At 38.9% G+C, this 2725-nt stretch overlaps 1 pseudogene; it reads right to left on the reverse strand.

Moving 5' to 3' along the window:
- Positions 1–831: 831 nt before the first annotated feature.
- Positions 832–1487, reverse strand: LOC132418018 (small ribosomal subunit protein eS6-like; annotated as a pseudogene).
- Positions 1488–2725: the final 1238 nt, after the last annotated feature.

A 2725-nucleotide genomic window follows, 5' to 3' on the forward strand; every position in this document is an offset into this window, starting at 1 on the left:
TGAGGGGCCACTGCTTCAACTATGAAAGCACGGGGGCAGATTCTTTGCTGACTTGCCACTATGTGCACCTATCAGACTCCCAAGAAAGGGCATTCCTTCCAACTGTGAACACCAAACTGGCAGCTTAGAACTGTAGCAAAGGTTCTGCATATGATGTTGCTATTGAAACTTGGTTTTTAATCCCTGCAGAGAAGGGGTTGGCCTTTCTCAATCCCGCTGCATAAAAGCATCATAGCCCAAGGATCTGAGTTGTTTTCCTAGACCCCAGAGTTGGGCTCTACTAGATTGCTGTGAGGTGTTCCAGGGTAGCTGCTCCTGTCCCTTGAAAGTTTCCCAGGAAAAGCTGCTCAAGAGAGCCTGACATGTGAAGTGTGTGGCCACTTGAACCTGTTTACACAATATTTTGACATCATCAAATTAAAAAAAATTTCATTGCTAACCTGAAGGGTATAAAATGATATATATTGTGCTTTTAATATCCATTCCCTTGGCTATTAATGGACTGAGTGTCTTTCCTTATGTTTATTGATCATTTTTGTTTCCTCCTCTGTGAAATTCTTGTTCAGTCTTTGCCTTTTTCTTATTAATTGGTAGAAGTTTACTGAAAACCAATCTTTCGTTTCTTATATGTGGTTCAAACCTTCTTGCCCATTGTTTCTCTTCTAACTTTATTTATGTTATCTGTGTTTGCAAAGAATTTACATTTTCACTCCTGATTTTTTCCAAGCTTTGATACCATATTTTCTTTCTTTCTTTTTGAATCTGATCTTATTTATTTGTTACTCTTAGAAAATCTTATTTTTGACTTGACTCAGACTAGCATAGAAGCTCTTAGAGAGAGTAGCCTCTGTCTCTTGGAAATGTTCCTGGCATTTCTCCTTGGTCTTCCATTCTCTTGATCAAAAGTTTAGCGTATTCTTCAACCTCTTCCTTCTTTTTATTAGTAAGCTGTTTCTTCAGAGCAGTGTGTAGAATGCATGGAGTAACAGGACATAGAATTTGGGCACTCTGGTTCTGGGTTTCTTAATTTCTTTGTGCAGTGATTTTCTAACAGCATCTTGATGGACATCATCTTTTTAGAGAGATTGAAAACTTTACAGATGCTTTTAGCCTTTTGGGGCCTAAGCAATGAGGCACAGCAGTATCCTTTCAGGAATTTCCTACTCTCCCTTTTAAAAAATAACCAAGTTAAGAACACTCAAATTACCATTTCTTTCTCCTATTCTCCTTGGTCTATCACAGGAAAACCCCCTACTCAGTAGCAGATGAACGTGACCATGGATCAGGACACACTGGATCATAGGGAAACCTTGTTTGTCATTCCCACCACTGATTCAAGCCACATAACCCTTCCATTTTTCACTCAGAGCATCATCAGCAACTTCTGTGTCCATAGGCTTCTTAACAAAGGTATGAAGTTTTTGTTCATTGTCTATTTCAGTGAGTTTCTGGCGGCTAGTGACTGGGAAGAAGATACCTATCTTCATCCTGAAGGAGCTGCTTTTCCTCTGAGATGCCTTGTGAAAGAGGGAGCCAATCTTATATTTCTAAGTATGTGTTGGACATCTTTCAAAATGAAGTCGTCTTACCTATCTCTTATGACCTCTCCTTCCAAACTTTTCTGTCTTGCATGATCCCAAACTACTGTTGTACATAATGACTTGAAACAAAGTCAATTTTGACTTATTTTCCCTTTTTTTTTTTTTTTTAACCTTTAGGCCCTTTCTAAAGACAATAAGTCAAAACACATTTGATGCCAAACAAACACACCACGATGTTACTCCTTTGGCTTTTTTTCAAAGTTGGTAGAGAAAATATTTTATTGTTATTTTTCTTGCAACATGTTCCCTGGGTTCTAAGTTCAGTTGGGGAAGAAAAATGCTTATGCAAATAAACTATCATGTGCCAGTTTTTAGTGAATGAAAGCTATACTGTAAAATGTTTCTATGATTACTTAATATGCAAATAAACTCCTGTATTTACCTTTCCAAAAGAAGGAGTTCTTGGCAAGCCTCCTTTCTTGACCTTTTAATAGAACAGTGTTGTGAGTATGAAGGTGCTCTGGAAAGGGCCAGCACTCACTGTAGCTTTTTCTCCTGGCTCCCCGTTTTCCTATGTGGTTACCTCCAGTCCCATCTATGGGAATTTCTGTGAAAATTTACTATATGTTACCTTTCTACATGAGGCATACAACCATCAAAATTTTATTTCTCAGTAGCCAACTAGGTAGAAGAAAAATCAGCTGTGATTGTAATTTTAAAGCAGCAGAATTTACATTGTTTCCAGGCTGTCTGCCAATTTGTTATTTAGGAAAGTTAACCCAGGTGCAGCTTAATCAGTTTGTCTTTTTATTTTAATCATAAAATATTCTCTTGTCAAGATCAGATGAAGGGTAATAATATCCCCTTAATGGTTTTGCACACCAGACAGGAGTCAGTCCCTAGCTTCAGTGAATAGGAACCAGCTGGAGGTCCTAATGGGTCCTTCTCTGCCCCCACCCATGGTCTAATGCAGTCACATTCTCTCCTCTCCCATCCAACCTGTTTCTGTTGGCTTCAGCAAATCCATCAGTAGCTGGGGTATGTGGCCTCTTGACCAAATAGCTTGGGAAGCAAAATCTGACCTCATTGTGATACGTCTTCCCCTGACCCATAAAAGTTTTCATTATATTAAAAGTATCTTGGGATTTCCCTGGTGGCTCAGTGGTTTAGAATCTGCCTGCCAA

Source organism: Delphinus delphis, chromosome 2 (genome assembly GCF_949987515.2).
Source record: "Delphinus delphis chromosome 2, mDelDel1.2, whole genome shotgun sequence".
Taxonomy (NCBI): domain Eukaryota; kingdom Metazoa; phylum Chordata; class Mammalia; order Artiodactyla; family Delphinidae; genus Delphinus; species Delphinus delphis.